The sequence below is a fragment of the Octodon degus genome, unplaced genomic scaffold, assembly GCF_000260255.1.
Source record: "Octodon degus isolate 3935 unplaced genomic scaffold, OctDeg1.0 scaffold00031, whole genome shotgun sequence".
In the NCBI taxonomy this organism is placed as follows: Eukaryota; Metazoa; Chordata; class Mammalia; order Rodentia; family Octodontidae; genus Octodon; species Octodon degus.
Window position 1 is genome coordinate 15,324,428 of NW_004524607.1, and position 25,185 is coordinate 15,349,612.

The window sequence follows — 25,185 nt, forward strand, 5'->3', positions numbered from 1 at the left end:
GACTCAGGTCAACAATTTCTGACATTGCCAGTGAAGCGGAAGACCCAATACTATTATGGGCTACTGAACTCTTTTAGATTATTTTGCTGAGTTAACACACTTATAATATTCAAATAACGGAACTTAACAAAAAAAGGGTATACAGATGAATGTCCATTTTGTATCTGTGTATTCAAAGTGGTTAGGATAGATATATAGTTACATCCTCATCTTAATAAATAGAGTGATTTGTTCTAATAGTGTTTGTAGATGGGATGTTATGTCCACATCTTGTACAGTTATTAACCACTGGGAGGAATGTATGTAATGTGTTAATTATTGAAACTGTCCTACCAATTTGATTTGAAAAAAAAATTCAGTTCAGATTTAAAAAAAAAAAAACCTCAGCCAATAGATATTATCACATTAGAAGGCAGTAAAATAAAAAGAAAGCAGTGGCACACACACAGTCATACTCTGATTAAATATTCTTGCACACTTTAATCTTGAATAAGCTCCTTCTCCTCAGGTCTCAATTTTTTTCTTTGGAAATTGAAGACATTGATTTAGACAATACAAAAATGTTCCACCTAAATAACTTAAGAGAATAATGTTTAAAACTTTCATTCTGAATTCTAGTATCTTATTCTATTTTGAAAAACTGAATGAAATTATTGTTTAAATATTTTGTAAACTATATAAAAATATCCAAACAAAATCAATGTTCTTTAAGAAGTAACTATTAAGGATGTAGAGACAAATTGGAAAAATGATGTTTTTTGTAACCCTAATAAATCTCTTGATGATCACTGTGATAATTTTCAGATAATGTGAGAGAGGAGATGTTGGGGCTTTGTGTGTGTACGTTCAATTTTCTGGGATGAATAAATAATTTGACTAATAATGAAAAAAATAAATGTAAATAAATAAATAAATTATTTATAGTTTAGTTTGCTCATATAAGAGAAACCATGCAATATTTGTCCTACATCTGACTTATTTCCTTAGCATTGTGGCCTCAAGTTTCATCTATTTTCTTATAAATGACTAAATTTTATGTTTCTTTATAACACAGTAGTACTCCATAGTATTTAAATGCCACATTTTCTTTATCCATTCATCTGCAGGTGGACATATAGTCTGTTGCCATGGTTTACTATTATGGGTTGTGGTGTCATAAACATGGATGTGCATGTATTGCTATAATATGATGTCATTAACTTTTTCAGGAAGATACTCAGAAAATGTAGAGCTGTGTCAAATAGAATTTTTATGTTTAGCTTTCTGAGGACTTTCCATACTGATTTCCATAATGATTGCAATTGCTTATATTCCTTCCGACAGTGTAGGGGGATCCTTTTTCCCCTCAGTCTCCCCAGAATTTGTTGCTTTTTAATTTTTTTTTTAGTACAGGGTCTGTAGGGTCGACACGGTCTCACTACGTAGATCAGACTCATAGTGATACTCCTGTTTTCAGCCTTCCAAGTGCTGGGATTACAGGCGTGGGCCACCATGCCTAGTCTCAATCACCATCTCAGCACACCTGGGAATGGAGCCAGCACAGCAGGCCAGGGATCAAACCCCAGCTGCTGTGCTCTGCCTTAGCAGGCGCTTTAGTCCACTGAGCTATCTGGCTAGCCCTTAAATTTTTTTTTAATTATCATTTTTTAATGTATTTGATAACGGGGTCTCACTATGCAGCTCAGACTCCTAGTGATCCTTCTGTTTTCAGTCTCCCCAGCACTGGGATTGTAAGCATGGGCTACCATACCAGACCTGGTGGGGTTCATTCCTCCTGGGGGTGGGACCTGCATGGTGTGTGGTGCCAGAGATCAAACCCCGGTCCCTGCACTTGTCTAAGCAGGCGCTTAGGCCACTGAGTGATTATCTCACCAGCTCCTGTTGCTTTTTTAAATCCTTGACAATGCGTACTCTTATCAGAGTGAGGTGAAGTCTCAGAGTTGTTCCACTTTGCCCTCCTCTAGTGGCCAGGGATGATGAGCACATTTCCATGTGTCACCTTTTTAAAGGTCTTATCTCCAAACACAGTCATACTGTGTGACACTGAGGTCAGAGCTTCAGCATTATGAATTGGGGGGTTGGGGTACACAATTTAGTCTGGAACACAGTATAAAACCAAAGTGCCACAGTCCAGCCTTGCCTGCCCCTTGAGCCCTCCAAGACATTTTCTTTTCTGCCTCTGGGCATGCTGTGGGCTGGTCCATCTCAGAAATGTGCCCTCTGGCCCTCTCTGCTTGTGTCTGGATGACTCTTTCTCATGCCTGGATGACACTTCCCATACTGAAGCATCACTCCCTGAAGAAAGCCTCCCTCCCCTGCCCACCGGATCCCTCTCAGCTGGGCATAACTGTCCTATTGAATGGATGATCAAGTGAACAAACAAACATCTCTAAGTACGGCACAGTGACTGCTAACACCCCCCCCCCACGAATACTAAGATCACTCACAAGAGGTCATAACCTCAACATGAGGGCAGAATAACAAGATCCTAGGAAATCAGGATGCCATCTCTCCCCATCCTCATACAGGAAAGAGCTCACCTATGTCACATCTGCCCCCCACAGCCCACTCAGGTGACCACCACAGAGATGGAGGCTCAGGCTTCCTCTACCCTGTGGCCTTCCCACTGGATATTTCAAATTGCAGCCCCTGGAGATGGATTTCTTTTTCTGGGTTATTAACACTCATAAGTTTGTTCAAGCCAACCTTCTACCTTGCAATTATGGTTGGGGGTCAATAAGCTTCCACAGATGTTAACAGCAACACTCAGTCTCATGTAAGCAGAATTGATAGTGAAATGTGAATGCAGCAAATTATAAGCAGTTCCTCGGAGACTGGCTCTCGTGCCCTTTGAAGGTCACTGTCCAAGCTGAGGTCCCTCTGGAAGGTGATCTCACTCCAAGAACTGAGTGCAAGGACATTATTGGGAAATTGATTCCAGAAGCACTGATAAGAAAACTGAAAAGTAAGTCCAGGAAGAGGAGTGTAGTGCTACGAATAAGGCTACCCCCTCCAAGATATCCACACCCTACCCCTGAAACAGATGAATAGTTTATTACTGGGTGGAAAGGGGACTTTGAAATATGCTTAAGATTTTTTAAGGTGAGGCTATTAACCCCAATTGTGTGGTGGGCTCTTAATGCAGCCATGTGTGTATCTTAAGAAGGAGATTTGGCTGAAGAAGCAGAGACTGGAAAGACCAAGAAGGCGAGGAATTGCTGCAGCCAGCAGAACTGGGAGAGGTCAACAAAGGACTCTCCCCGGGCCTCGGGAGTCAACGTGGTCCTGCTGAGGCTTGGTTTCAGCCCAGGAATACTGACTTTAGTCTTCTAGCTTCCAGAAGGGTGAGGGTATAGAAGGGGTTGTTTTAAGCTACCAAGTTTTTGGTTGTTCATAATGGAGCCACAGGAAAGTGATAGAGGAAGAAAGACTGTCACATGTGTGCTCCTGAGCAGCATAGAGTCGTCCCAGCTGGGGATTAGGGAGCTGGGGAACATCTGCAGTGATTCCAGTGGGTCATGGGTGAAGGTCTTCCTGCATCCAACTTCCCGTTCAGTATAGGAGCTGAGGAGGTGCAGAACCAGCAACCAGCGGACAGGAAAAGAGAGAGCTCTCAGAAACAGCCCTGCCTGGCCGGGAGAGATAGCTCAGCAGTTTAAGAGCCTGCCTGGCAAGCCCAAAGACCTGAGTTCAATCCCCAGTACTACATGCTGTGCTGGGCACACCCAGCCAGCCACTGAGACTGGGTATGGTGGCATACACTTGTAATCCCAGCTCTGGGGAAGCTAAACCAGGAGGATCACTACAAGTCTGAGCTGTGTAGCAAGACTCTGTACCAAATACATGAATGAAAGAAAGAAAGAAGGAAGGAAGGAAGGAAGGAAGGAAGAAAGAAAGAAAGAAAGAAAGAAAGAAAGAAAGAAAGAAAGAAAGAAAGAAAGAAAGAAAAACTCCTGCCTGTCATGGGCTGAGTACTATAAGCAAAAACAGTGGCCACGTGGACCGGACACCAACCAGTCTACTACAATCCAAAAACAAAGGGAAAAGTTTAACAGGGCACCTAAGGCAGGCCAAAGAGCTTGCATATATCTAAAGACCTTTTCAGTGAAAAGAGAGGTAACTCATACTAACCAACAGCTCACTGCTGCCTAGCACAGACAGCCCTAGTTTAATGACTAAGTTCCATTCCTATGGCTAGGCCCTGAAGAGGATTTGTTCACTAAACAAGGAATTGTGGGTAGTGTGTATGCTACATTATTCAGAACAAAGAAATGGTCAAAGGGAGTTCCAACTTGGTGACTTTGCTTTTATTTGCATCACTCTTGCATGCAGTACTGTAATATATGACAGAACACAAAACTACAGTACTGTACAGTGCAACCAGCAAAAATTACAGTACTATATAAACAAGGTGTACTGTATAAAAAAGACATTGAGGCTCTATCAATAACATGACCAGAACTGTACAAAATAAAAAAAAGATGCATTGTAAGTATGAGAGGTGGATTGTAAGTCTCAACAGCGCATCTCCATGGTAAATCTGAACAGTTGTTAAACAAGTACATCATTAAATGAGGAACATCTGTAATTCATCTAGGATGGAAAGAAGGCCAGGCACTGGTTGTGTGTCCACAGTGACCAAACACATGCACCCCTCTCACTGTTCACGCTGTCGTAGTTCTCTCTGAAGTAAGGGTGAAGTTTCCCCAAGAAGTAACAAATCACCCCAAACTTTGTACCTTAAAGCAACAGAAACAATTCTCTCTCCATCCTGGAACAGAATCTGAGCTTAAAGAGTTAGCAGGACTGTTCCTCCTGGCTCTAAGGGAGAAGCTATTCCAAATCTCCCGTGAGCCTCGGGTGGCCACCTGCAGTTACTGCCTCGTCACTCCAGCCAGCCTCTGCCTCCGTCCTCTGTGAGTTTTCCTGCGGTTGTCTCCTCTAACAAAACCACACCCTAAATCCAGGATGATGTTGTTTCAGGATCCTTCACCCAGTAACATCTGCAGAGACCCTGTTTCCAAAGAAGGCCACATTCTGGGGTTCCAATGAATGGGAATGGGGAGGGAAGATGCTCTTTAACCCTCAGCCCAGCTCTCCTTGCAGCAACCCACTTCCCCCAAAGGGCAAACTGTCTGAGGTCACAAAGCAGGTAAGCAGATGTGCAGGATGTCGTGATGGTCCAGCCTTCCTGTCCTGCTGCACATGGGCTGTGTAGACTCTGAGACCTTGAAGAGATCCAGGCGCAATAAATATTTGTTGCATAACTGAAACAAATACTCCCAAAGGGCCCAGATTGCAGGCTCCAGAAGCAACTAACACATTATTCTTTCGTTTCAACAAAAATGGGACCTTTTGCCCTGGAAAACTGGGAAAGGCATGATTTGCCCAAAGTCAATGGCCTGCAGCTTGTCTCTGTCCCCTGCTGTTATCCTCAGTGTTAGAGACATCCTTGGCCACAAGACATGTCATATTTTACTTGTTTCTCAAACAGTTTGCCCTTTGGGGGAAGTGGGTTGCTGCAAGGGGAGCTGGGCTGAGGGTTAAAGAGCATCTTCCATAATAGCCTGTTTGCCCTAAATTTATTTTTGGAAATAAACTATATATATATATATATATATATATATATATATATATATATATATATATATATATATATATATATATATATATATCCAGTTTGATCCCAATAACTCTAAGCCAAACAAATTGGGTCTTTTAGTTTCTTTGCTGCTTACAAAGCTTTCAAGGGTCCTAGGAGTCACTAATTTGTTGGCTCTTGGGGAAGTATTTATGCAGAGTCATTAGGCAGCTGGGACTGCGAGGGAAGTGGAGATTCTTTATGAATGTGGCCTCTGACCCCAAGTGCCCATCCCCAATTAGGAGGGAAACCCAGATGTGCCTGCTGACTATGATGCTCCCGCTTCTTCGTGGCCTGTCTGCTCTCTGGATAACTTCCCACCCTGCTTCTCATCCTTAGCCAAAAGCAGGAAGTAAAACATAAGGGCAGGATGCTAAAGGCTAACAGGAAAATCTGAATCCCAGAACAAAACTTAGTCTCACTCCAAAAGAGTAACTCCTTCCTGGGGCTTGTCATTATTATACCCAAGGACAATGATCGGCCTCCTTTATCTGGTAGCCTTTTCACGTGCTATCCTCATGTCACAAGTGGAGCTAATTCAGGTTGCAGAAGAGCTTCGACTTCCCAGGGCCGTGACAAGGCTGAAGGTGTCCCTAGAGCAGAGTGAAAGACCAGCAGCCCAACAGAATGAAAGAAGAGTGGCCCTGGCAGCCTCTGTGTGAATGTCACCTGGGCTTTTTCCTATACACTGTGACTTCTCTTGGTGCTGGGTGCGGGGCATGGAGAGGCCACACCCAGAGACAAGGGAAGCTCTGAGGAGCTGGCAAGCAGTGCTTGAACCAGGCAGACCTGGGCTTCACTCCCAGGACCTAAGTTTGGCTCAGAGTCTGTGACCATAGGATCATCACTGAGCTTCTCTTAGCAGTGCTTTGCTCATCTACAAAATGGGGACTGATTTACCCAGAGTGAGGTAGACACAGCCAGGCTCCTCCTGGGGACTGGACCCTGTCGGGAGGATCTCTCGGCTTCCCTGAGTAGTATCTGCACTTCAGTGCCTAAGGGGCATACAGAAGAAGAACTGGTATATAGAAAGCCCCACTCCTGAGACTGCCTATCAGCAATAACCGCAGGGGGGTGGACCTATTGAAAGTGCGGTCTCTGCAGGGACAAGCCCAGATGCCCAGGCGAGACAAATTAAAACTAACTTCATTTCTCCACCACGACTCATGACTTGGTCATCAACTCGTCCTACACTAACTACTTTCCTTCTATTTCTTATTTTCCCTTCCCGACTGCTGTTTCCTCAGTCGTTTCCCAAGCAAGCCGCATGCACAGAAAGCCTTGTCTCAGAGTCAGCTCCTGGGGAAGCCATAACTGAGGCAAGAGGTTACCGAGGGGAGTCATTGAGATTCTACACGAGGGCTCTGCACGGCGCTGGCTGGTGCATAGAAAGGTGCCTTAAGCAGCAGGTGCAGAGGCGCAGTCGGCCTTTCAGTGGGCAGGAGCAGGCGCAGGGAGGCGGCTTTGCAGCAGAGGCAGCACTGGAGATTGGCTTGGAAAGAGGACTTGGGAGTCATCCGGGCAGTAGACAGGGCTGGACCACAGGGATGGATGCAGTCAGCAGAGGAGAGGGGAGAAAAAGGGGTGAAAGGGCGCCCCCTGGGGGTGAGAGGTTGGCCAAAGTCACCTCTAGAGACAGCGCTTCACCCAAGTCCCCTCACTAGCAAGAACCTGGTTAGCTTCTCAAGCCAGGTGCTCTTGCACCCCCAGATCTATGGTCCTTTCCTCCCTGCTGCAGTTCTGTCACCTTCCCAGGCAGGAAAAGTGGCTTTGCACAGCCAGATTGTACTACATTCTTTCTGTATTGTTGTCACTCTTACTTAGACAACTCTAGCTATAAAGCTTTATTGGCACTATAGCAGCATTTTATATTTATAAATCACCTTTTATCTGACACTCACTAAAGATTGGAAACATTAAAAAAGCCACACAAAGCCCTACTTAGCTCCACCCTATGTCAGAGACCAGTGTGGGACTGTCAAAAATATACACACACATTCTCTCTGTCTGTCTGTCTCTGTCTGTCTCTGTCTCTGTCTCTGTCTCTCTCTGTCTCTCTCTCTGTCTCTCTCTGTCTCTCTCTCTCTCTCTTTCTCTCTCTCTCTCTCCCCCCCCCCACTATCTACTAGGGTCTGAGTGAAGCATTTCTCCTGGGTCTGAACAGGCCAGCAAGATGGGCCCTTTTACACCCATTCCACAGCTGCGGGAAGAGTTTCCAAACTGAATTACCGCTACTCAAGACCCTGACTTCACTTCCCAGAGGGTTTCCCACTCAGATGCCTGATGTCATCTCCAAATGTGGAGACAGTGACACACTGACATGCTGGAAAAGAGAGCTTGTCTTCCTGGTGATGCAGCATCCTGGCCCACACCACCCATCCTGCAGAAGGAATTCAAATGTTTTCAAAATAGGACTCTACTCAATGTGTGAAAAACATGGTGACTGTGCATTGGGTGTCAGAAGAATAAACTATTTCCAGAAAATATTTTAAATGTGTGCAATCTTGTGACTTTTTGGCAAATTATCACTTGTTGAGAATAACAGGAACCATGAAAGACAGAGATAGCTCTGGTCTCTTCTGATTCCTGAGCCCCTCTCACTCTGATTTTTCCCTGTGTCTTTTCCTCTGGCTTAGATTAGCAGACCGAGGAGAAGACCCAGAAACAAAGATTCAAGAGCATGTTGTCTATATGGGAGGTGTTCCCAGAAATCCCAGTAGGGAGCAACAAAGTAAGCAAGGAGACAGAAGGCAAAGGATGGGGTTTCCTGACTCAGTGACCACAGCAGACTACAGGAGGTGGCATGAGCACAGCCCTGCCAGGACCCCAAGGAAACAGGGTGGAGTCACAGTGGCTGTGGAAGGTGGGGCTCTGTCCCCAGAAACTGTGAGCACCAAGGGGCCCCATCAGGAGCTCCCTGCTCTGACAACTGATTCAGGGATGTGCACTTCCTTTTTCAAAGTCACCCACCATCTCTAGTGCCTGTGGAAGGGGTGGACCTCTACCAGGGGGCTCAAGGAAGGAAGCCATGCCCATGCCACACCCCTCCTGCACTCTGAGGAGTGACAGAAGTCAAGGGCGCTGTTTGTGGTGGCTTCTCCCTTTCTCACAACACTGCACCCCTCCCAGAGGCTCAATGGTTTGCAAAGTGACCATAACAGAATTTTCCACTCTCGGACGGGCATCAAAGAGGTGAAGGAGAAAGGGGAGAGGCACAGATGGTGGCAGGTGGAGATGGCACCTCACGCCCACTGCACAGAAAGGAAACCGAAAGGATTGCCACCTGGCCTGGCTGGCACAGGGAGGAGACAACAGAATCTGCACATGGGGTGGGCTCCACTTCAGAGTCTCAGGTTCTACTCTGTTGCCTCCTCCACCTCATGGTTGCCATTCCCTCTGGACACAGCCCCCAGGGCCATCCCTCGAGGTCCAACCCTGAAGGCCTGCCCTGTGGAGGTCTCTGTGCCCTATTGTGAAGGAGGAAGGAAGGGAAGATCCAGACGTGAACCCTGCCATGGCAAATCAGTGCACACATCAGAGAACTGGCCTCCAAGAAGTGCTTACTGGGCTGAGGAGATGGATCAACAGTGGAAGCGCCTGCCTGGCCAGCGCAAGGACCCGGGTTTGATCCCCGGTACTGCATGCCATGCCAACCCCAGAACCCTGGGTGATCTGAGCTGTCCACTGAAACCAGACATGGTGATGCATGTCTGTAATCCAGCTCTAGAGAGGCTGAGGCAGGAGGATCATCACAAGTCTGAGCTGCATAGCAAGACCCGATATCAAATAAATATTTTAAGAGAGAATATAAGTAGTGCTTACTGCTGGGTTTTCATAATCTAAACATGAGGTTCAAATTAATGCATTCTTTCACTTGCACTTTAATCAGCAACATATTCTGCATGGGCGGTTACTCAGAGCCCCAGTTCTACAGTCCTCCCACCCCAACCCACACCGACCCAACCACACACTCTCATACCCATGGCAATACCACCAGGCTGGGCACTTCTCCTGGAGGTTCTAGCCAAAGCAATTAGACAAGAAAAATAAAAGGCGTCCCAACTGGAAATGAAGATTGCAAAAATGATTCATGTTCTGAGATGACATGATTTTGTAGAAAAACCTCAAGGAATCCACTAAAAACTAGTGTAGGTAATAAATGCATGCAGTGAGATGGAAGATATGAGATCAACAGACACAAATCAATCCAGGTGGGCCATGTCCTAGCCAGAGCACCATGATACTTTAATGAAGCCAGCCTTACCCAGAGTGACACATGCAAGCCTAGGGCACCTGAGGACTTATCAGCAAAATACTGGTGTATTTCATTTCCAGTCAAGTACTTTGGAAGTTTTAGGGCCATTTCCACATTGTAATTTAGCGTGTACATTGCCTGATACAAATGCCAGTGCTGAAAAGCAGTGTGAGTGTGTGTGTATGTGTGTGTGTGTGTGTGTGTGCGCACGCGCGTGTGTATGTGTTCGTGTCTTGCCTTTTTTCTGGTTGTACATCTTCTTGGCGGTGATGGGATTGGGCATCTTAGACGTCAGAGGAAGGCTTTCCACCTCAGGGTGTGCAGTGTAGTTATTCAGAGCACTGGTCTCTCAGCCTTATACTCCAGGCTGGATGATAGGGACTCTTACTGATAATTTCTTTTTTTCCCCTGTATTTTAGGGAAAGGTCTACAGGGTGTTCAGAGTCTCACTACTAGATTGGACTCGTAGTGATCCACCTGTTTACAGCCTCCCAAGAACTGGGATTACAGGTGCGCACCACCACGCCCAGTCTCAATTGCTGTCTCAGCGCACCCTGGGGGCAAGGCTGGCACTGCCGGCCCAGGGATCGAACCCCAGGCCCCTGTGCCTGCTTGCAGGCACTTTAATCTGCTGAGCTATTTGGCCAGCCCTTGATAATTCTGACTGATCAGAGTGATTCATTTCTTCCTCTCATTTCCAGTCATCTTTCTCTTTCTCCAGTGATCTCTGAGTTCCTCTTGTAATTTCTCTTTCCAGCACTTGCTCCCTTGCCAACCTTTGGCAGGCAGTTTCTCGGTCTCTCCCTGTCCTTATCCACTGAGTTCAGCCATGTTAGCACAAACATCATCCTCTTTGAAGATTCTGGGATTGAAACAAGCTCTCCACAGTGAGCCAGCCCCTTTTCTCCAGCTCGTTTTTATTTTTTGTGACAGGATCTAAGTTATTAAGCTTCCCTGGCTGAGGTTGAGCTTCTAATCCTCCTGCCTTAGTCTCCCAGAGTACTGGGATGACAGGTGTGTGCCACCACAACCAGCCAACACACAATTCCTGACAAAGAAAATAAAAAATCAGAAGCATGTCCAAATCCCAGTATTCTATGCACAGTTAAATTCAGACTACACAAAGTTGCATTTAATTTTATATGATGTAAAGTGTTCTAAAGCTTAAACTAAAAAGTGTAAATATACGCATGCTCAGAAATTCATGTAATCCTTCTACATAGTCAAAACATAACTGTCACGCATGGGTGTCAACACTGACAAAGTGACAGGTGTTACTTCCGTTAATCATGGAATGCTTACTTCTTGGCTGGCTGCAGCGATCTCCTGAATACCAGGCCCAGCCAGGCCTTAGGGAAATACACTGGTGTGTGTTATGCACACAGATACTGAGTGATGCCTCATAAAAACCCAGATTACTATAAAACAGTTTGAGAACCACTGGGGTGTAGATGACTGTGTTTAAAGTGGCCAATTCTATAAGCTCCCACATTCGTATTTTTAATGAGCCCTGACTTGCGTCCTCAAGCACTGCGTGCTAAAAACAGACATAACTCAGGGCCATTTCCACGGCTTGGGTCTCCCCACATACTTCCTCTAAAAGCCAAGGGAGGGGAAAAGCAGCTGGCAGGCGCAGTGATGGATGAGCGGGGTGAAACACCTTACATTTTTAAACAGGAACCAGAAGCAAATATCTGGCCTCCTGGAGTCCTACGCAGAGGGGCCCACACTGAGACTTGATGAAGAACCTTTGAGGCCACAGGTAACCCAGAGCATTTTAAAGCCTAATCAGTTACAAGCTGTAATACAATCTCTGAAGACAAACAAAGCATCCATTATGCCCTCGCCCGGACAGCCTGCGCACATCTCTGGTCATTACGTGGTTATTCATTACTTACGTGGAGAAGGGAGCGCACACACCATGCTGCGATGGATGGGATGTGCCAGTCACCCTCATGTTGATTCACCAAGGGAGGAAATCGGGGTCAAGTTTCTGGGACTTTCTGTTCTCCTGAAAAGGAAAGGACACAGTGGCCAGGAGGAAGTGGGACGATTCTAGGCTGTCCCTCAACGGCCTTGTGGGAAGGTGGTGCCCCTGCGGATAAAGATGAAAAAACGCAGCTCCAACCTGAACAGCCTCAGCCCCTCTCAGTAGCGCTGCTGTCACCGGCTGGCACGCACTTTGTATACTTTCCATGCAGAAACACCCCCACACCAGTATGGTAGCGGAGAGAATTTCAAGGTCTCCTTCTCCCCATGAGATGTAGAGATGGCTGTAGGGCACCTCATCACTCAGGCACTTGCGGAGTGTGCAGTGTCTATTGTTAGGCTATCATTGGGAGCATTTTCCTCCTGGATCGGAGCCAGGCTTTCTGCAAGAATTTAAAAAGCAAGAAAACAAAATACAAAAAATCAAGTCGAGGGTCAGTTCAAGTGTTCTGCTCTCAGGAAAGTAAATGGACTATTCAGCGGGTTGTTTTTTATCCCTGGGGAGGAGGGTGCTGTAGATATGTCGACATCTTTCTAGGATCATCTCTGCATAGGGAGATGGCAGGGAAACCGTCTGAAATGCAGAGGCATGAGCACTCGGGGACAGAGAGCCAGCAACAGCAGCATGAAAATATGAAGTACATAAAACATAATTAAAGGCCAGGAAGGTGCTGTCTTGCTCCTGATGCTATTTTGGGGGGTGCTAATATATACAATGGCAGTGAGGTGCAGCATCTGGGAAAAAAGCAATATATTAATTCTCAGATCAATAGTTTGTGAAATGCCTTTCTGCTGTCCCAAGCGTGTGACTGCTGCTCCGATAAGGAATGATTTTCTTGGAGTTAGAGGCGACGGCTGCTGCTGCTGCGGCTGGATGGGATGGCCCTCTAGAGGGAGAGGGGCACTGTGAAGGAGGGGTTCAGGGGGAGAGGCCCACACAGGCTCACTGTTGGTGGGGTACAGAGATGTCCCCGAAGGGCATTGGGGTGGAGATCCAGGACCAACGGGAGCTACAGGCTCATTTGTCTCCCTTCTCACCTCTTGGTGGGGATCAAGCTGCCCTGAAGCCCCTGTGCATATGTGGGATGGAAGAAAATGGTGAATGTTCAAATATTTAAAATTAAAGCCAGATGCACACACCTGTAATCCCAGCACTCAGGAGGCTGAGGCAGGAATGTCATTATGAATTCAATGCCAACCTGAGCTACATAGTAAGAGCCTATTTTTAAAAACTGAAAAAAAATTATAGTTCAAGACATATTCTCCCCTCAAAATCTTCCCCCTCACTCCTAACTCACTTAGCCCGTTGTTCTTGCCACTCTCCTGGAGCAGCTCTGGAGTCCTTCTTCAGGCCTCTAATTGCGCTGTCCTGGCTGCCTCAGTGTCCTGAATCAATTCAAAATATTTCCTTCTCATGGTCATGTTGACTTTGGGAAAGAGCCAGAAGTCACACGGCACCAGACCCAGCGAATGAGGTGGACAAGGACACTGTCATGGTTTCCCAATCCCCACCTTCTGTTGGCTGGCCCTTGGCAGCAGCCTTCATGGTTTTCTTTCTTGCACCTTGTAGAGACACCCACAGCCACTGACCCTCTGCTACTAAAGCCCACAGTCACCATAGAGAGTTGCCACCAAGGGCAAGTCAAAGCCCAGCTGCTGCAGCAGAAGGCTGGAGGCCAGAAGACATCACCTCCCTGTGTACTTCATCCTCATTACTCTCTCTGTCCCCTGTAATCTCTCCAGAAGTCACAGCAGAATCCCCTGGCCCAGGCTTTTCTAGGTCTCTTCATTCTCCTGGGCAAACAGCAGATGGGCAGCAGTACCTACACATAGGCTGCATCAGAGCCCCACCTTCAGGATGAGAGACAGTGACTGGAGTCCTCCCAGAAGATGAGAGAACAGGGATGAGGGGCCCACTATCATGACCCTTGGCCACAGGCTGTGCAATAGAGTAGTGGTGGAGTGGTGGCTCCAGCTCAGTACAGGTAAGACCAAAGCCAGGCATGGTGATAAACACCTATAATCCAGCATTCTGGGAGGCTGAGGCAGGAGGATCTGAAATTCAAGCCAAATATGGGCTATGGTCCCTTTTTCCCGCTAGTGTGGACCAAAACATCTCATCATTTCTAGAAAAAAAGAAAGAAGGAAAGGAAGGAAGGAAGGAAGGAAGGAAGGAAGGAAGGAAGGAAGGAAGGAAAAGGTTTGGGATGTAGCTCAATGCAAGAGCCCTAGGATCAATTCCCAGTATCAACTAATCAATCAATAGGCCAGGAGAGCAGACAGTGAGCTACACAGGAGCTGAAAGTTATCACAGATTCCAGCAGGACAGGCAGCACCAAGCAAGGAAGGGTCATCACCTGGAGACCCAAACCTCAGCCTTCCTTTCACTCTGTGCCCCAAGCCCCATATACTAGTCTCCTCTCATGGGCTCATTTGCCAGGTTAGGAGAAGACAGAGGGACAGACAGCCATAGGAGGCCCCCGGGGTCTTTATTCCAGAAAGACTGAGGATTAGCTAACAGGGTCTTATATTACTGGATAGGACTAGATTTTAGGCAAATGGAGCTAACTAAAATTTGTATTTTTCCTCTAACATGTAGTGGGGGCTCAGAAGAGAACCAAGATTAGTTTGAAATGGAATGGAGATGTTTCCCTAATATAGTTGGCTGGGTGGCAGACCCTGTGATACCACTGAATACTGGACCATGGTAGCTGGGATACAAGGATGCAGAGATATCAGGGAATTAACTGGCCTGGGAAGAAGCACCGCATTGGTTGTTAGACTCCAGAAGGTTTGTGCTATGGCTTGGCAGAAAGTTTGTCTGAATTTTTCTCGTGTCCAGAGACTTTGCCTGAGACTAAGATTAAGTGTGGCAGACTGATTAATCTTTCAAAAAAACTCTCAAAGCAGGTCAAATATTGAGGCAGTGGCATGGCTATTGTGGGGGCTTTTTGCCAGATTTATGTTGAGAATCAAAGGACTGGGGTCACTGAGGTGGCTGAACCTGACTATGTGCCACTCTGCCTTAGAGCCTGCAAAGTATGGACTGAAACCTCCAGTAACTGTGAGCTAAATAAACCTTTCCTTCCCTAATTTTGAGTGTCAGGTGTTTGTCCCAACAATGAGAGAAGAGTAACTAAGACACTAGCCCAGTTTGTACCGAGAGTACCAATGAACACTGATGGTTTCTCTAGGCCTATAGCATAATTTATGTTTCCTATTGTCTTTTTAATTATCCTCCTGGAATTTACTTCAATCTTTCTTAAATCAATTTCTTCCTCTTTCCTTGATTTCTTTTCCATGCTTTTATCATATATCCTCCGGGACTCTTTCTTAAGAAGTGCTTGGGAAGTGAACTCCCACAGCTCTATACATGTGTAAGAATGGTTTATTTTGCTCTCAAACTTGATTGATCATTGGTTGAATGCAGAACTCGAAGCTTAAAGTAAATTTCCCTGAGAACATTGACACATTACTCCATTGTCTTTTACTATCTAGCATTGCTGCTGAGAACTATGAATCCCATTTGACTCATGCATGCTTTTTCTCTCTACTAGATCTTGGAGAGATGCTTGCCTATAATCCCAGCAACTGGGGGGAAGGGGGAACTGAGGCAAGAGGATTGCAGGCCCAAGCCTAGCCAAGGTAATTTAATAATTTAGAAAAATCGCAAAAATTTCAGAAAAGAATTTTACCTCAAAATAAAAAAAAAAAGGGCCAAGGCTGTAGTTCAGAGCAAAGACTCTAGGTTCAATCTCCAGTACTACTATTAATACATTACTTAATTAATAAATTTATGATTTCATTATTCTTTTCTTTCCCAAAATTTCATAAGGATATCTAGGTACAGAATTTCATTGTTCATTTTGTATAGACTTTTTAAAACATATATGGTCTTGATATGTTATTAACTATCCTCAAACTCCTGAGCTAAAGTGATAGTCCTGCACCAGCTAGAACTATGCACCACCACACCCAGTTGTACAAGATTCTTCCTGGATCCTCTTGCAGTGGAGAATTAGTTCTGACAAATATTATTGTCATTTCATGATTAACCTTCCTCAATTTCTTCTCCTCCTGCTGGGAGCCAAAGTGGACATCGATCTTCCTGAATTGATGAGTTATGTCTACTTTTCTCTGAAACTTTCCATTTTCTTTGGGTATTTATCTCATTTTCACTTTCCAGGGTATACTTAATATACCTTCTAACGCTTCTATAAGATTTTCAAATTGATTTTAATAATTTGGCTAATTGCATGTTTAATGTCCATGAACTAGCCCTTTGTTGATATAGCCTGTTATATAGTAATGGTTCTGACTTTGTGGCCATGCCAGTTGCTTGAATCTGGGGACACTTTTTGAGGGACACTTTGAATCTTTATGCTATCTGTTCCCTTACTCCCTGGAGAGACCATGGTCCTAAGTGTTACCCTGAGCGCAACTCTTTCAGCCTGCTGAGTCAGGGCCTCTTCTTAAAGTCCCAGGTGGGCCACTGTGAGGCTCTCCTTTCCTTTCCCAGCCCCCTTACAGAGGTATCTGGGGACAGCTGGGCACACAGCACAGTCTGGCCCATGGGCCTGTGTCCTTCTGTGCACCAGGCTGAGACAAGATAAAGACAGAATCAGGGACTAAGCATTTTGCAACTTTTATAGCACTTTTGACATTGCCACAATAACCAAGCGTGATCAACCAGCTTGTATCTTGAGTGTCTTTTTAAAATTCCATTTTCTAGTAATTAATTTTTATTATATTTTACAGAAGAAGCAATCCGTAACAGATTAGACATGTTGGGAGAGTCACCGCAGAGAGACCAGAAAATGCTACTTTCTGAAGCCCAAGGAAACAAAAATCAGCACTGCTCCTGAGCGAAGAGGCCAAGCTGGAGGGCAAGGGGTCTGAGAGCCCTGGCTTCTCTGAGGGCCCCTTAGAAATAGCCGCAAAGCATCCCCTGTTGGCCTGAGGCAGGAGCTAAAGCCACACAGTGAGTCTGCCCTGGTTTGGCAATTGTAGATCTTCCTTCCACTCCTGCAAGGCTGAGCCTGGCGGGTGGGAAGGATCCCAGGGAGACCTGGGCTGGTATTTGCAGCCACCTCCAGTACTGCAGGCTCCTGCGAGGCTCCTGTCCACCAGCCCACCTCCCAGAAATGTGTGGCACCTCTGATAACTCTCTGCTCCCCACTTCTACCTTTAGCCACTTACCCACCCACTACTGATCCTTACTGTTTTTTCAAAAAGGAGATATACATTGGTTACTTCACTATCTGACTGACGTCAGAAGCCCTCATTTGCAGACTTTGGGAGCCTTTTCCCTGGGGTCAGAGAGCAATCAGAACACAAAAAGGGCACACCATGGGGAAAGAGAGAAAACTTGGGTTACAGGCTGCCTACCATACCAGGATGCCTTTTTTTAGCCTAGGTCTCCCTTCTTAGTCCAAGCTAATCTTGAACTCATTATGTAGCTCAGGCTGGCCTCACGCTCACAGCAATGCGCTTGCCTCCTAAGTGCTGGGGTTACAGGAGTGAGAAAACTTTTCGGGGTGATGGCCACGTTCCATGTCAAAGAAAATGCAGTGTTTATACACAAAGGAGCACTTTTCAGCCACAAGGAAGAGTAAATCTGAGTCATTTTTAGGGAAACGGATAAACCTGGAGACCATAATGTTAAGTGAAACTAACCAGACCCAGAGAGTTAAATATCTCACGACTTCTCTACCATGAGAATCCCAAGGTATAAATAATTTAAGGAGCCAGATAAAAGACAGATGACAGGAAACAGGAAGATAGACTGTATGGAGCTGGGAAGGACATCTGGGAATAGAAGAAAATGGGCGGGAGGGGAAGTAACAAGAATTAAGATGCCTTGTGCATGCGTGCCCACTCCCCGAGCCGAATGTATTCAGGATGGATCACAAACATATGCTAATAAAAGAGAAATAAAATCTGTAGCTTAAAGTTTCCTGGTGGCAACACTAAAAGAGAAACAGGTGAAGTTCATTTTAGTAAGGTATTTCTATTTAACCCAACTTACCCAAAATATTGCTTCAACACACAGTCAATAGAAAACTTACTGATGAGACGTTTACATCCCTTTATACCTAAGTAGTCTTCGTACTCCGGGATCTTTAACCCTTATGGCACATCAACGCACACACACACACACACAATTTTTCTCAGAAACATTTGGCCATGTTTACATTCCACACAATTTTTAAGTCGACAGACATCCTCAAACTGCTGCAGATATGTTTAAAAGTTTTCTAATAACAGAAATAAGTGCAAGGATGTCTTGGCTGTCGAACAGCTCTAAGCTCAAACTTTCCATTACTCAGCTAGCAAAAAAATAAAAAAAAAAATCTACTTGTTCTTCATAACTTAGTGTGATAGTTGAATAGAAAATCCAACTTGAAACATCTGTATGGCAGGGGATGAGTCACAAGTCCAGTTTCACGGACACAAAAGGGGCAGCCCTTCAGCCTAAGTGCCAGCCTCGCCCAGCCAGTATGTAGTGCTTGGCTTAGTGCAATAAACATTGGTCAGGGGGTAGGGGTGGGGATAGAAGGGGACACAAGGGGGATTCCTGGAGACAAAGAAGTTTCATGTTTTGATGGAACATAGTGCAGTTGTGGGTCACGTTCACTTTGCAAAAATTTGTCCACTGAGAACCACAATAAGGTCAAAGAAAGAAATCATTACAAAATTTGTTAGTTCTGGAACAAAATGAATTTATAAGGATAATTTGGGGCCTCCAAACCAATTATTTGGTTTTCCATTATTTCTTATGACAAAAAAGTGTTTGTTCTTGAACTTTTCGATGTTCACACATGAAGCTGAAAGGAATTGAGTTTGACAACTGAAGGATCACTGTGTCAGCTTATTTAGATTTATATAGAACGATAAATTTGCTTCTGTTCATACCAACCACCTGTCAAGTGCTCAATTCTTAAGTGTCTGCTAGTGACTGTCATATTGTACCACACAGCTCTATCTTCGTAAGTGTTTGGATGACATGGTATATATATTTACTCAAGCTAATCTTACTGTGATGCTCACTGTAATCCCAGTACTAAGGGAGGCTGAGGCAGGAGGATGGCAAGTTCAAGTTCAGCCTAAGCAACTCAGCAAAACCCTGTGTCAAAATAAAAAATTTTAAAAGAGCTGGAGATAAAGCTCAATTCGAAGGCCCTAGATTCAATCCCCAGTTCCAAGGGGAAAAAAATCTCTATGTAAATTTTACCTGTAATTAAAAAAAAAATTTCTAGTTAATAACATACATGGTAGATGAATAGATATCAAAATGTTAATTGTAGAATCAAGTAGTGGAGTATACGGGTATTCATGATAAAATTATGTTAAGTATTCTAAAAGTTTAAAATTTTTAATAAGATTTGTTGGGGGCATGTCTTAGTGAGCTATACCTGCATGAGACCCTATTGTTAAATCTTGAAAATACAACACTGAGTGAAAAAGGACAGACATCTAAGGGAAACTGCATGCCTTGGGGTGTGGTGACACACACCTGTAATCCCAAACACTGTGGGAGGCTCAGGCAAGGAGGGTTATAAATTCAAGCCCAGACTAGGCAATTAAGCAAATTAGTGAGATACCGCGTCAAAATAAATTTTTGGTTGGTTGGTTGGTTGGTTGGTTGGTTGGTTGGTTGGTTGGTTGGTTTGCATCAGGGTCTCTCTATGCAGTTCTGACTGGTCTTGAACTCATATAGCCCAGACTGGCCTTGAACCCGAGCAATCCACCTTCCTCTGCCTCCTGTGCAGGCATTGCACATATTCACCATGACAGCTGGCTTAAAATATTTTTAGAAGGGTGGAGGACACAGCACACTTCAAAGGTCCTGGGTGCAATCTCTGTACATGCAAAAAAAAAAAAAAGTTTATAAACAAGCAAATTGATCTATGCCTGCTGGAGGCCAGACTGCTGTCACCCTAGGAGAGGAGTGACTGGATGGAAGGGGACACAGGAGGGATTCCTGGAGACACAGAAGTTTTGTATTTTGATGGAATATAGTGTAGTTGTGGATCACATTCACTTTGCAAAAATTTGTCAAGCTGTGTACAGAATTTGCACTCTTGACAGTAGGCCTGTCTCAAAGAGCAGTTGTGGCTGTATGAGGGCCTGCCTCCTTTCAGGCCTGGCAAGGGGGAAGCCAGATCTCTGGGAAGATTTAGGGTTCCACCAAGAGCAAGCTGTCTAGGGCCCTGAGGTCTGGTGGACAGTGGGGACAGGACTCAGCCACTGGGGACCTGGTGTTTATTCTAGGATCATCCCTTCTCTGTGGTTCCTGACTACACTTCTGAGCACAACTGGCAGAAAGCAGCCTGGCCTCTATCCCAGCCCCTTGGCCCACAGGATCCCAGCAGCCACCTCTGCACAGTGCCCTGAATCAGCTGTCTTCCCCACCTGGGCACAGCCCCACGTGTATTTCTTCCTGCACAGCTGCTACTGAGTACTTTAACCCCTCTCTGAACCGAAAGAGAGAGAGAAAAGAGCAGTAAACCGAGACAGAGGAGAATTAGAAGTTCTGCAACCAGGAAACAAACGGGGGCGGTGTTGAGGGGCAGCCAGAAGACTGGAACCCAAGACTCTTGGATGTGTCCCCTTCACTCAGATTATCTTAACTGAGATTGTTCATTCAGCAGTGCCAGGATTGAGCCCAGGATCCTGCCAGGCGAGCACTCACCACCAAACTGCACCCCTAATCATCAAGCAAATGATGTCAGACAAATCTTGGGGACATCTCAATACACAATTTGTCAGACAGCAGAGCACTCCGGGACTGCTCAGGAACATTTGGGGGTAAATTATGAAAATGACAACATCCAGAAATCAGCATCTCTCTGACCACAGTTACCCACTAGAGTAGATAGTGCCAGCCAGCAGGAAAATGCGTAACTGGGCTGGCAGGTGCAGGGGCCTTTGTCACTTCGAAGTGTCCAGGGTGGAGGTGAGAAGTCCAGAAGGGGAGCTGCCCACCCGGTGAGCCCAGGAAGCTACTGCAGAAGATAGCTGGGGAGGGAGGGCTGGACCCCAGGCTGCCGGTGCCTTGTTCCCACTCTTTGGTGGCCCTTATGCCCATAGCAATAACACCTTGGGGTTCCTGCAGAAGGAACCGCCCTGAGGAACCTAAAAGACCGTCCCCCGCAACTCCTGCACCAGGAGGGTTCTCTGAGCAGGTGTGAGAGAGTCCGGCTTCTTCCCCACCTGGGGTCAGGTGACCTGAGCGCTTAGGTCCGCCTGATCTTTGGATCTCCGTTCCGCGGTGGCCCGCCTCCTCTTCACCCTCCCTCCAGAGCCTTGGGCCAGAACCCCGCCCCTCCCCCTCTTCCTTATCTCTTTTTCTAACCTTTTGCATTTTTTAGTCTCATTTCCTGTCGGGTTTTTGCATTTCCCTCCCCCGCCCCTCCCAGCCTATGACACACTTTCTCTCCTGTTGGCTCTCTGGCCTCCTCTGGCTTCTGGACTCCGGCCGGCCACCTGCAACCTCCTGCGTCCCCTCAGCCCCTGGGCGGGCCTGGGTCCAGGCTACGGAGGAAGCCGGAGGCCTGCGTGGAGGAGGCGTCCAGTGGTGGCTCAGCAGGAACGCCCAGGTAAGAGGGGGCTGCGGGCCTCAGGGGAGGGGAGAGGGGAGGAATTCACGCCGGGCACCACGGCTGGGTTGGGGGCTTGGGAGGCAAGGGCTCAGGACCGTGCTGGGCTCCATCCCTCCTTTCTCCCTAGCCCCCTTTACCCTCTCCAGCTGTTCTCTGTCTCGCTCTCTCTACTCCCAGTCTCTCCTCCGGGTCCTGGGAAAGGAGGGAGAGCTGGGAGGCTGGAGAGGCGCATCCGGGAAGGTGCCCCTCCGTGCTGTGCACACCCCCACCCCTAGGGAGGCGCAGAATCTTGGCTGTCACCTGACTAGCCGGAAGTTGACAGACCACACAGCCTGACTCAGGCTCCCTAGAAGGTGGGGCCCACAGGCCCAGACTGGAGGGCTGCGACCCTCCAAAGCCAGTGGAGAGGAGGGAAGGGCGGGCACGACCCTCGGGGATGTGCGAAGGTGGAGACCTCAAACCTGAAGTCACCTCCAGAGCCTCCCCAGGCCTGATGGAGCCACCAGAAGCTCGCTGAGCGCAAGGTGCAGAAGGAGGCAGGAAGGGAGGCTTTTCTGTCCCTTGGGGCTTCTGAGCATGGGTATAGGGAGTCTTGGGGAGCAGACTGAAGCTGTGTGGGTGTGCACAGGGACCTGCGCATGGATGGTTGGCTAAACCGTGGGCTTCCTGTCACCCACCACCTTGAACAGTCTGGGCAGAAACTAGTCCCAGACCACACTGACCTCTGTGTGCCCAGCCTGCTCTCTGTGCCTTTGATTTGTAGTTTGAAAAAATTCCCCCTGACATTTATGACTTCTCTTGGAAGTCTAAGGTTACCAACCTACCAGAAAGGGTGGGGGAGGGTCCGTCACTCAACATTTATTCAGTGTCTACCCGTGCGTAATGTGTGCCGGAAATCCAGGGAGCCGTTCTTTAATGGGAGAACAGGAATTCTCTCCAGTTCTCCAACTCCGTGTTGTGCCTGAAACTCTGCCGTTCCCGTCCACAAAGCTTCGGGGGGGGGGGGTATTCGCGCAGGAATTATAGGAGCCCCTCGTCATTTGAGTAGTCTTGAGTCTCCACCTGAAGGATCCTTGACACGATGAAGGGGGGAGAAAAGCTGTGACAAAGCCTGCATAGCGTGAAGGGAATCACGCAAGTGCTTTCGCATGTCTTGTGGCCATCACTCCATCCACCTCTGACCTTTTCTTTTGAACAGCCCCTGTCCCCCACCCCAGCCCTGTTTGCACCAACATTCTGTTTGCTGACCTGTAGCTCTGACTACTTTGGGAATCTTATCTTTGGGGACTTTTGGGTCAGAATTTCTCTTTCATTACCATATCCACAAGGTTCAGTCACCCTGTAGCTGTGTAAGAACTTCACTTTTTCTTACCATTCTTTTTTAATTAATTAGTTTATCAGTACATTGTAGGTATAATCCTATTCTCATAGGGAACTTGTATCTGCACATGCTATATCTTGATACTTCCTTTTTCTCATCCCCCTACTTTCCCTGCAACCCTTCTTCCCTACTTATTTACAAAAACGTTATTTCCATTTTCCTTCACTCAATTTTTTTCTTTTCCCTTCCTACCTTTTCCCCTCCCCCTGCCTAGTTCCCCTTTCCATTTGAAGGTTTTCTTCCTATTTCACAGTATCTGTTATACATTGTGGTCCTTATTTATACTTTCAGTTTCTCACACCTGAGAAATGATGTGATAATTACACGTGTGTGTCCCATTTCATTCACTTAAGAATATGATCTCAAAGCATGTCAGTTTACCTCAAATGTTTCAAGTTTATCTTTCTTCATGGCTGAGTAGTACTCCATTGTTACACACATGCACACACACATCTTCTTTATCCATTCCTCAGCTGATGGGCACTTGGGCTGTTTCCAAGATTTAGCTATTACAAACTGCACCACTGTAAACATTAGATGCATGTGTATCCCTGGGGTATGATGCTTTTAATTCTTTCAGGAGTGTACAGCCATATCTTTCACAGTACACTAAACTAAAATCAAAAAGGATCAAAACTATAAATATTAAGACAGAATCACTAAATCTGCTGGAAGATAGAATCAGTATGCCTCTTGAAGACACCGATGTAGGCAGACTTTCTGGATAAAACCCCAATAATCACAAAGAATCAGCAACTGAGACCTCATCCTAATTAAAAAGCTGTTGTGCAGCAGGAGAAAGAAGCAACATAGTGAAGAGCCAGCCTACGGTGTGAGAAAAATTTTGCCAACTGTTCCTCAGACAGTGGACTAATATTGAGGACATATAAAGAACTCAAAAATGTCTGATTCCCCAAGTTTAAAGACCCAATCCAGAAATGAGCAACTGAAATGAATAGACACTTCTCAGATGAAGAAGTAGAAACAGCAAATAAATATATGAAGAATGTTAAATGTCATTAACCGTTCAAGAAATACAAATTAAAACAATATTAAGATTCCATATCAGCCCAGAAAGAATGGCTATTATCAAGAAATCAATCAATAACAAATGCTGGGGGGCTATGGGGAGAAAGGAACCCTTCTCCATGCTGGCGGGAATATGGACTGGCACAAGCAGTGTGGAAATCAATGTGGAGATTCCTAAAAAAACTAGGAGAGATTCCTTTCAATACAGATTCCTGTTCTTGATATGTTCCTGAAAAAACTTCACTGTTTTAAGGCTGAGTAGAATTCCATTGTGTTGAGAGACCGCAGTTTGTTCATCCTCTCATCTTTTATGTGACTTTTTTTTAAAAAAAAAAACAACCCTAGATGTAACTCTTCTGAAGGAGACAATGCTTGTTTGAATCTATCAATGCTCACTAAAACTGGTGGCTTGTCCTTGGCACCATGGGGACACAAGAGAAGAATGTGAGAAGAATGTGTTCTCACATTCTTCTCATGTGTCCCTACGGTGCCTGCCTTGAGAGAGCCTGTCATACTGAAGGCTGGTGACAGGGAGCGGAGACGCAGGTGGGGTTGGTGCCTGGGCCTTTTCCTCTTTCCTGAGCCCCCACCCCAGGCCCTGAGGGATGTGTGTCTTGTTTGGGGGTGCCATGGGAAAGGGGAAAGGCGATGGAGATGAGGCCTGTGACCACAGGCCTTCTGAATACGCTATGCGTGAGGTGCGCTATGCGTGAGGTGCTGGCGTGGATGAGGTGGTGAGGATGAGTTATCCATGGTGCTGAGGAACATCAGGTGGCTGATGAGGGAGCCTCCTCTGAACGCTTTAAAACCTGCCTTTAGCTCTCTCTGCTTTGACGGCAGTGCTTCTGGTCATGAGGATGGGGACTTAAGCCTTGGTGCTCTGCAATCACAGGTGACCAGCCTGACTCAGCAGGGCCAGCATGTTGTGTTGCAAAGCCAGGTCTGTGAAACTTGTGTTTAAAAAAGTGTGTATGCTAAACTTACTGATTCTCCTCCACCATTACCCTCTAAGTGGCATCCCTATCTCCAGTCCTTATCACGGATGCACCCTGCAATCGGCTGCTCTGACCACCAGCTCCACGCAGAACACGCGCTGGGCCCAGCCTCCCGCCAGCTGCCTGGCCCCCGAGCCGCCGCACCTCAGGCCAGCCCTGCTGTCTGCTTGCCGCCCCAGCTTGCTCACGCGCACAAGCTCACGCTCACTCTAGTGCCTTTGCTCGTGGTGTTTCCTACCGCCAAGGAGGGAAAGCCCACGCAGAGAGGGCCTAACAGGGAAAAGCCTGCT

At 46.4% G+C, this 25,185-nt stretch overlaps 1 protein-coding gene across 2 annotated transcripts in view; it reads left to right on the forward strand.

Moving 5' to 3' along the window:
- The first annotated feature begins 21,354 nt into the window (after positions 1–21,354).
- Positions 21,355–25,185, forward strand: part of Card11 (caspase recruitment domain family member 11) — a 120,843-nt gene continuing 117,012 nt past the window's right edge. For both annotated transcript variants that reach the window (XM_023713431.1, XM_004629611.3), the window contains exon 1: positions 21,355–21,487. The gene's annotated coding sequence lies outside the window, so the exon portion shown is untranslated. The remainder of the gene's footprint in view (positions 21,488–25,185) is intronic.